At 43.3% G+C, this 10,075-nt stretch overlaps 1 protein-coding gene across 1 annotated transcript in view; it reads left to right on the top strand.

Annotated features, from left to right (window-relative positions):
* Positions 1 to 9,962: 9,962 nt before the first annotated feature.
* Positions 9,963 to 10,075, top strand: part of LOC124047738 (netrin receptor DCC-like) — a 434,005-nt gene continuing 433,892 nt past the window's right edge. The window contains exon 1 of the mRNA XM_046368043.1: positions 9,963 to 10,075. This exon is cut by the window's right edge and continues 399 nt beyond it. The gene's annotated coding sequence lies outside the window, so the exon portion shown is untranslated.

Below are 10,075 nucleotides of genomic sequence, written 5' to 3'. Positions count from 1 at the left end.
ACCTGACATAGTATTCTCCCTTCTCCCCAGACCTGACATAGTATTCTCCCCAGACCTAACATAGTATTCTCCCTAGACCTGACATAGTATTCTCCCCAGACCTGACATAGTATTCTCCCTTCTCCCCAGACCTGACATAGTATTCTCCCCAGACCTGACATAGTATTCTCCCCAGACCTGACATAGTATTCTCCCCAGACCTGACATAGTATTCTCCCTAGACCTGACATAGTATTCTCCCCAGACCTGACATAGTATTCTCCCCAGACCTGACATAGTATTTTGCCCAGACCTGACATAGTATTCTCCCCAGACCTGACATAGTATTCACCCCAGACCTGACATAGTATTCTCCCTTCTCCCCAGACCTGACATAGTATTCTCCCCAGACCTGACATAGTATTCTCCCCAGACCTGACATAGTATTCTCCCCAGACCTGACATAATATTCTCCCTTCTCCCCAGACCTGACATAGTATTCTCCCGTGACCTGACATAGTATTCTCCCGTGACCTGACATAGTATTCTCCCCAGACCTGACATAGTATTCTCCCCAGACCTGACATAGTATTTTGCCCAGACCTGACATAGTATTCTCCCTAGACCTGACATAGTATTCTCCCCAGACCTGACATAGTATTCTCCCTAGACCTGACATAGTATTCTCCCCAGACCTGACATAGTATTCACCCCAGACCTGACATAGTATTCTCCCTAGACCTGACATAGTATTCTCCCCAGACCTGACATAGTATTCTCCCCAGACCTGACATAGTATTCTCCCTTCTCCCCAGACCTGACATAGTATTCTCCCCAGACCTGACATAGTATTCTCCCCGGTCCTGACATAGTATTCTCCCCAGACCTGACATAGTATTCTCCCTAGACCTGACATAGTATTCACCCCAGACCTGACATAGTATTCTCCCTTCTCCAGAGACCTGACATAGTATTCTCCCCAGACCTGACATAGTATTCTCCCCAGACCTGACATGGTATTCTCCCCAGACCTGACATAGTATTCTCCCCAGACCTGACATAGTATTCTCCCCAGACCTGACATAGTATTCTCCCCAGACCTGACATAGTATTCTCCCCAGACCTGACATAGTATTCTCCCGTGACCTGACATAGTATTCTCCCCAGACCTGACATAGTATTCTCCCCAGACCTGACATAATATTTTGCCCAGACCTGACATAGTATTCTCCCCAGACCTGACATAGTATTCACCCCAGACCTGACATAGTATTCTCCCTTCTCCCCAGACCTGACATTGTATTCTCCCCAGACCTGACATAGTATTCTCCCCAGACCTGACATAGTATTCTTCCCAGACCTGACATAGTATTCTCCCCAGACCTGACATAGTATTCTCCCCAGACCTGACATAGTATTCTCCCTAGACCTGACATAGTGTTACGTTCCCCAGTTTATGTGTTGTAGTTTGTGTATCTGCATGTGTTTATTTCAGGAAATGGCTTCCTGAAATCCCTCAAGCAGCTGATTGATCGACTAAGTGGAGAGCTGACCCCGCCCCCTCGTCAAGACGCAGCTGTCTCCAATTACCCATTCTATCTGAAGCTATATAAAAGCCAGTGTTCTGTTCAGGAGAGAGAGATTTTCTGGGGGGTCATTGCAGAGATTTTGCTAAAGAGAGTTTGCTAAAGAGAGTTTGCTAAAGAGAGTTTGCTAAAGAGATTTTGCTAAAGAGATTTTGCTAAAGAGATTTTGCTAAAGAGATTTTGCTAAAGAGATTTTGCTAAAGAGATTTTGCTAAAGAGATTTTGCTAAAGAGATTTTGCTAGAGATTTTGCTGGGAGTTCATTGCTGAGAGTTGGTATGTTTTGTGAGTTTGTTGCTCAGATAGACCTTATTTGATGTCCTTTCTTAGTTTGTTTGTGAAATTGTTTAATATTCTGTTTCATTTGTTCCCAGGGGGGAAGGGGAAGGCACCTAGGGAGTGCTTAGGCAAGAGCATACATATACCCGTAGCATATTCGCTGTCTAGGCACACTAGGTAAGACCTTGGCGGACCACCCCCTGTATTTTGGTTAGGGCACCAGGTGGTGCTAAATTAGGTAAGTAGTGGGTAGGCAGGTAAGATAGGAGAGGGGGGGGCTTTGAGATTTACTTTCTTTGCTTTGGTTCCGTCCAGCCCCTTTTCCCCATATTACCGTGTGAAGGAATAAAGTCCTTGTAAACGGTACCACATTCTGTCTGTTGTCATCCTTACTCACACCTACAGTCCAGACCTTTTTCACTTCACGGAGAGTTTAGTTGTAGCAGGGTGTTGCGTTCCCTCTTCATAGAGGCGTATTATTCTTCAGTTCTGTATTAGAATGTGACTGAATATTGTTAATAGATCTTCAGGTCTGTGATCACAGACTGATGCCTGTAGTCTGACCCATCTGGAGCATCACACCTGAGGACCTTTTGAAGAAAGTTGATGCCAATTTACCATCAAGTTTACAGGACATGGCTGGTGGTGGTGAACACAGTTCTCCACTGTAAATACTACAGTAAACTAAAGTACTGTCTGCAAAACACTACAGTAAATACTACAGTAAACTACAGTACTGTCTGCAAAACACTACAGTAAATACTACAGTAAACTACAGTACTGTCTACAAAACACTACAGTAAATACTACAGTAAACTACAGTACTGTCTGCAAAACACTACAGTAAATACTACAGTAAACTACAGTACTGTCTGCAAAACACTACAGTAAATACTACAGTAAATACTACAGTACTGTCTGCAAAACACTACAGTAAATACTACAGTAAACTACAGTACTGTCTGCAAAACACTACAGTAAATACTACAGTAAACTACAGTACTGTCTGCAAAACACTACAGTAAATACTACAGTAAACTACAGTACTGTCTGCAAAAAACACTACAGTAAATACTACAGTAAATACTACAGTACTGTCTGCAAAACACTACAGTAAATACTACAGTAAACTACAGTACTGTCTGCAAAACACTACAGTAAATACTACTGTCTGCAAAACACTACAGTAAATACTACAGTACTGTCTGCAAAACACTACAGTAAATACTACAGTAAACTACATTACTGTCTGCAAAACACTACAGTAAATACTACAGTAAACTACAGTACTGTCTGCAAAACACTACAGTAAATACTACAGTAAACTACAGTACTGTCTGCAAAACACTACAGTAACTGTCTGCAAAACACTACAGTAAATACTGTAAACTACAGTAAACTACAGTACTGTCTGCAAAACACTACAGTAAATACTACAGTAAATACTACAGTACTGTCTGCAAAACACTACAGTAAATACTACAGTAAACTACAGTACTGTCTGCAAAACACTACAGTAAATACTACAGTAAACTACAGTACTGTCTGCAAAACACTACAGTAAATACTACAGTAAACTACAGTACTGTCTGCAAAACACTACAGTAAATACTACAGTAAATACTACAGTACTGTCTGCAAAACACTACAGTAAATACTACAGTAAACTACAGTACTGTCTGCAAAACACTACAGTAAATACTAGAGTAAATACTACAGTACTGTCTGCAAAACACTACAGTAAATACTACAGTAAACTACAGTACTGTCTGCAAAACACTACAGTAAATACTACAGTAAACTACAGTACTGTCTGCAAAACACTACAGTAAATACTACAGTAAACTACAGTACTGTCTGCAAAACACTACAGTAAATACTACAGTAAACTACAGTACTGTCTGTCTGCAAAACACTACAGTAAATACTACAGTAAACTACAGTACTGTCTGCAAAACACTACAGTAAATACTACAGTACTGTCTGCATAACACTACAGTAAATACTACAGTAAACTACAGTACTGTCTGCAAAACACTACAGTAAATACTAGAGTAAAGTCTGCAGAAATACTACAGTGTATACTATAGTAAATACATATATTAATACTACAGTATTCCTACCATAGTATATTATAGTATTTCTACCATAGTATATTATAGTATTTCTACCATAGTATATTATAGTATTTCTACCATAGTATATTATAGTATTTCTACCATAGTATATTATAGTATTTCTACCATAGTATATTATAGTATTTCTACCATAGTATATTATAGTATTCCTACCATAGTATATTACAGTATTTCTACCATAGTATATTATAGTATTTCTACCATAGTATATTATAGTATTTCTACCATAGTATATTATAGTATTTCTACCATAGTATATTATAGTATTTCTACCATAGTATATTATAGTATTTCTACCATAGTATATTATAGTATTTCTACCATAGTATATTATAGTATTTTTTTCATGTGGGTTGACATAGTCATTTACTGACTTGGACTGTCTCCATAGTATATTATAGTATTTCTACCTGCGCTACTGGCCCAAATAGTATTTCTACCTCTCTCTATTCCTACCATAGTATATTATAGTATTTCTACCATAGTATATTATAGTATTTCTCATAGTATATTATAGTATTTCTCATAGTATATTATAGTATTTCTACCATAGTATATTACAGTATTTCTCATAGTATATTATAGTATTTCTCATAGTATCTAGTATTTCTACCATAGTATATTATAGTATTTCTCATAGTATATTATAGTATTTCTACCATAGTATATTATCTATTTCTACCATAGTCTCTATCTATTTCTCTCTCTCTATATTATAGTATTTCTACCATAGTATATTATAGTATTTCTACCATAGTATATTATCTATTTTTTTCTCTGGGTTGAGACAGTCATTTACTGACTTTGACTGTCTCCTCTCTCTCTGGCCCTCTCTCCCACTCTCTTTCTCTCTCTCTCCTGTCTCTCTCTTTCTCTCTCTCTCTCTCTCTCTCTCTTTCTCTCTCTCTCTGTCTCTCTCTCTCTCCTCTCTGTCTCTCCTGTCTCTCTCTCTCTCTCTCTCTCTTTCTCTCCTCTCTCTCTCACTCACTTCTCTCTCTCTCTCTCTCTCCTGTCTCTCTCTCTCACTCTCTTTCTCTCCTCTCTCTCTCACTCACTCCTCTCTCCTCTCTCTCATGTCACTCTCTCTCTCTCTCTCTCTCTCTCTGTCTCTCTCTCTCAGTCTCTCTCTCTCTCTCTCTCTCCCATTCTCAAACAACACACACACACACACACACACACACACACACACACACACACACACACACACACACACACACACACACACACACACACACACACACACACACACACACACACACACACACACATGTCTCACTCACACACACACTCTCATGTCTCTCTCTCTCTCTGTCTCTCTGTCTATCTCTCCGGTCTCTCTGTCTCTCTCTCTCCTGTCTCTCTCTCTCTCTCTCTCTCTCTCTCTCTCTCTCTCTCTCTCTCTCTCTCTCTCTCTCTCTCTCTCTCTCTCTCTCTCTCTCTCTCTCTCTCTCTCTCTCTCCTGTCTCTCTCCCCTGTCTCTCTCTCCTGTCTCTCTCTCTCATTCTCATTCTCTCACACACACACACACACACACACACACACACACACACACACACACACACACACACACACACACACACACACACACACACACACACACACACACACACACACACACACACACACACACACACACACTGTCTCTCTCTCTCTTGTAGTGTACTACATAAGGAATAGGGGCTGTGTGGGACACAAACCCTAGCCCTCTCTCCTTTAGGGGGCTGTGGGACACAAACCCTAGCCCTCTCTACTTTAGGGGGCTGTGGGGGACACAAACCCTAGCCCTCTCTCCTTTAGGGGGCTGTGGGGGACACACAAACCCTAGCCCTCTCCCCTTTAGGGGGCTGTGGGACACAAACCCTAGCCCTCTCTCCTTTAGGGGGCTGTGTGGGACACAAACCCTAGCCCTCTCTCCTTTAGGGGGCTGTGGGGGACACAAACCCTAGCCCTATCTCCTTTAGGGGCCTGTGGGACACAAACCCTAGCCCTCTCTCCTTTAGGGGGCTGTGTGGGACACAAACCCTAGCCCTCTCTCCTTTAGGGGGCTGTGTGAGGGGGGGTAAATCTCAGTGTGTCCTGTATGGCACCAGCTGTCCAAAGAAACGGGAGGCGTGGCAAATTACCACCATTATTGGACTAGAGAGGCGTGTCTAAAGTTATTAACTGTGGCCACGAGACACAGGTGTTCACAGAGAATCTGTCCTGAGAGGGAATGACGGAGGGTACGCCACCCAATGCAGTGCATTGATCAGTCCAGTGTGTATGGGGGGTCCATGTAGGATACAGTCCAGTGTGTATGGGGGGTCCATGTAGGATACAGTCCAGTGTGTATGGGGGTCCATGTAGGATACAGTCCAGTGTGTATGGGGGGTCCATGTAGGATACAGTCCAGTGTGTATGGGGGGTCCATGTAGGATACAGTCCAGTGTGTATGGGGGGTCCATGTAGGATACAGTCCAGTGTGTATGGGGGGTCCATGTAGGATACAGTCCAGTGTGTATGGGGGTTTATGTAGGATACAGTCCAGTGTGTATGGGGGGTCCATGTAGGATACAGTCCAGTGTGTATGGGGGGTTTATGTAGGATACAGTCCAGTGTGTATGGGGGGTTTATGTAGGATACAGTCCAGTGTGTATGGGGGGTCCATGTAGGATACAGTCCAGTGTGTATGGGGGGTCCATGTAGGATACAGTCCAGTGTGTATGGGGGGTCCATGTAGGATACAGTCCAGTGTGTATGGGGGTTGAGGGGAGAGGACGTTGCAGCCTGGCTCATTTCAATAGGAGACCTTTCCTATTGTGTGGTTTTAATTTCCTTTTCCTCATTCACTGGAAGCCCCGGGGCTAATATCCGTTTCCAGATTAACAAAAGTAAAGTGTGCCACTGACTGTTGTTATCCTCTGAGTTACACCTGCCCTTCTTTCCTAGTCAGTAGATAGCAATGTCAATATTGTTTAATCAAGAAACTTCCGTTCAGAGTATTAGATGTGATTAAAAGATGCCTATAGTGAATTGATCAGGTTTTAGGGTCTGGTTTCCCAGACACAAATTAAGCTTAGTCCTGGACTAAAGACTATGATTCATGGAGATGAGTCCTGGACTAAAGACTATGATTCATGGAGATGAGTCCTGGACTAAAGACTATGATTCATGGAGATGAGTCCTGGACTAAAGACTATGATTCATGGAGATGAGTCCTGGACTAAAGACTATGATTCATGGAGATGAGTCCTGGACTAAAGAGTATGATTCATGGAGATGAGTCCTGGACTAAAGACTATGATTCATGGAGATGAGTCCTGGACTAAAGACTATGATTCATGGAGATGAGTCCTGGACTAAAGACTATGATTCATGGAGATGAGTCCTGGACTAAAGACTATGATTCATGGAGATGAGTCCTGGACTAAAGAGTATGATTCATGGAGATGAGTCCTGGACTAAAGAGTATGATTCATGGAGATGAGTCCTGGACTAAAGACTATGATTCATGGAGATGAGTCCTGGACTAAAGACTATGATTCATGGAGATGAGTCCTGGACTAAAGACTATGATTCATGGAGATGAGTCCTGGACTAAAGACTATGATTCATGGAGATGAGTCCTGGACTAAAGACTATGATTCATGGAGATGAGTCCTGGACTAAAGACTATGATTCATGGAGATGAGTCCTGGACTAAAGAGTATGATTCATGGAGATTCTCTTTTTAGTCCAGGGCTCAATCTGCATCTGGGAAACTGGTCCTCGTGGTTCAGAACACTATGTGAGCGAATACATTTATGCTTTATACATTCAAACACAGAGATGTGACTTTTGGCTTTAAAACCATAGTGCTCCTGTGTCTGTCCTCTCTGTTATGTTCCAAATGGCCCCTATTCTCTACACACTGCACTTATTTTGACATGTTAGCTATTTAGCAGATGTTCTTATCCAGAGCGACTTATAGTAGTGTATTCATCTTCAGATAGCTAGTTGGACCAGTCATAGTCAGTGTATTCATCTCCAGATAGCTAGATGGACCAGTCATAGTCTGTACATTCATCTCCAGATAGCTAGGTGGACCAGTCATAGTCAGTACATTCATCTCCAGATAGCTAGGTGGACCAGTCATAGTCAGTACATTCATCTCCAGATAGCTAGGTGGACCAGTCATAGTCAGTACATTCATCCCCAGATAGCTAGGTGGACCAGTCATAGTCAGTACATTCATCTCCAGATAGCTAGGTGGACCAGTCATAGTCAGTACATTCATCTCCAGATAGCTAGGTGGACCGGTCATAGTCAGTACATTCATCTTCAGATAGCTAGGTGGACCAGTCATAGTCAGTACATTCATCTCCAGATAGCTAGGTGGACCGGTCATAGTCAGTACATTCATCTTCAGATAGCTAGGTGGACCAGTCATAGTCAGTACATTCATCTCCAGATAGCTAGGTGGGACAACCACATATCACAGGCTTAGTACATGTTTCCTCAATAAAGTAGTTATCAGCAAAGTCAGCTAGAAAAAGGGAGGACCCAGAGGAGCCAGCTAGATGAAGGGAGGACCCAGAGGAGTCAGCTAGTAAAGGGGAGGACCCAGAGGAGCCAGCTAGATGAAGGGAGGACCCAGAGGAGTCAGCTAGAAAAGGGGAGGACCCGAGGAGCCAGCTAGATGAAGGGAGCACCCAGAGGAGTCTGCTAGAAAAGGGGAGGACCTGGAGGAGTCAGCTAGAAAAGGGGAGGACCCGAGGAGCCAGCTAGATGAAGGGAGGACCCAGAGGAGTCAGCTAGAAAAGGGGAGGACCCGGAGGAGTCAGCTAGTAAAGGGGAGGACCCGGAGGAGTCAGCTAGTAAAGGGGAGGACCCAGAGGAGTCAGCTAGTAAAGGGGAGGACCCAGAGGAGTCAGCTAGTAAAGGGGAGGACCTGGAGGAGTCAGCTAGTAAAGGGGAGGACCCAGAGGAGTCAGCTAGTAAAGGGGAGGACCCAGAGGAGTCAGCTAGTAAAGGGGAGGACCAGGAGGAGTCAGCTAGTAAAGGGGAGGACCCAGAGGAGTCAGCTAGTAAAGGGGAGGACCTGAAGGAGTCAGCTAGTAAAGGGGAGGACCTGGAGGAGTCAGCTAGTAAAGGGGAGGACCCAGAGGAGTCAGCTAGTAAAGGGGAGGACCTGGAGGAGTCAGCTAGTAAAGGGGAGGACCAGGAGGAGTCAGCTAGTAAAGGGGAGGACCCAGAGGAGTCAGCTAGTAAAGGGGAGGACCCAGTGGAATCTAGGTGAGACTATTCCCCTGACCAGGTAGGTTATTAAACCCAGGTAGACTATTCCTCTGGCCTGGTAGGTTATTAAACCCAGGTAGACTATTCCTCTGACCAGGTAGGTTATTAAACCCAGGTAGACTATTCCTCTGACCAGGTAGGTTATTAAACCCAGGTAGACCATTCCTCCGACCTGGTAGGTTATTAAACCCAGGTAGACTATTCCTCCGACCTGGTAGGTTATTAAACCCAGGTAGACCATTCCTCATGTCTCAAGACAAGATTAACCCACTAAACTCAGCAAAAACAAGTCTGACAAACAAATAGTTTTCTCTGTCATGTTTTTATGCTTCATAATATTTAGGTAATATTGCACTCCCCTAGACTTGAATAAGTGTCTCATGTGTGCATACATCTGAATGGTTCATATTCAAAACGGGACCCTCAAAATTTAATTAATTCTCATCAGTCAATATGTATGTCGCTTCTGTCTCTATAGTAATACAATGACTTAAATGTAAATGTAAATGTAATACAAATGTCCACAGGCCGCAATCAGAAAAGGTTGTGAATGCCGAATTAAAGGTGGTCGCCACCACACAGGAGATGAGTGGCATTTGTCCACAGTTCATAATGTGACCAGAGATGGCAGACGAGTTCTCTTATTCCCCTCAACTGCCTGGAATCCCAATTCTAGAACCCCCTCACCCCCCAGTTTATTCCATAGTTCCATCGATCCTCCAAACGTTCCAATCCGGTTCAGGGGAGTTAATATCACTCCGCTCTTTACCTCCAACCCCCAGTTAGATCAATTAATTCGCGCACCCATCTCCTCTCTCTCACGCTGGTCTCTCACAGT

Source organism: Oncorhynchus gorbuscha, linkage group LG11 (assembly GCF_021184085.1).
Source record: "Oncorhynchus gorbuscha isolate QuinsamMale2020 ecotype Even-year linkage group LG11, OgorEven_v1.0, whole genome shotgun sequence".
Classification (NCBI taxonomy): domain Eukaryota; kingdom Metazoa; phylum Chordata; class Actinopteri; order Salmoniformes; family Salmonidae; genus Oncorhynchus; species Oncorhynchus gorbuscha.
Note: the sequence above shows the minus strand (reverse complement) of the source record. Positions and strands in the feature narration are given on the sequence as shown.